The sequence below is a fragment of the Arachis duranensis genome, chromosome 1 (assembly GCF_000817695.3).
Source record: "Arachis duranensis cultivar V14167 chromosome 1, aradu.V14167.gnm2.J7QH, whole genome shotgun sequence".
In the NCBI taxonomy this organism is placed as follows: Eukaryota; Viridiplantae; Streptophyta; class Magnoliopsida; order Fabales; family Fabaceae; genus Arachis; species Arachis duranensis.
The window spans coordinates 82,184,779-82,185,331 of NC_029772.3; positions in this window are offsets into that span (position 1 = coordinate 82,184,779).

Here is a 553-nt window from a genome sequence, read left to right on the forward strand (position 1 = left end):
CTTAGAAAATTTTTAGCAGAATGACCCCTTGCGCGTGGGCGCACTTGGCGCGTGCGCGCCATTCTTCCCGAAAATGCCATCTACGCGTGAGCGTGATGTGCGCGGGCGCGCCGATTGTGCTGCACCCAATGCCCAGCCATTTTCCAGAGAGTTATGCCAGAACTGCGCCAGTGTTGTGCCTGGGGCACGAGGACGCCCACGCGTACGCGTGGTTGACGCGTACGCGTCGATTGGCATATGTTTAATCCACGCGTTAGCGTGCATGACGCTTGCGCATCGATGGAGTTTTGAGGCCATTCACGCGTGCGCGTGGAGTGCGCGTACGCGTGGACCTGTTTTCATCCCAAAGTTGATTTTTGAGTTTTAAAAGCCAAATTTCATACTTCTAAGCCTCCGATCTCACCACCTATATCTTAAATCATTATGATATGCCTAGCTATGAGAGAAGAAGCTAGTGGATGTGGTAACTTGCGAGTGAAGCAAGGGAAAAATGAATGATCAATGAGGATCATTGATGATTATGTGAGATGTGGAGGATGGTGGTGGAAGTGCT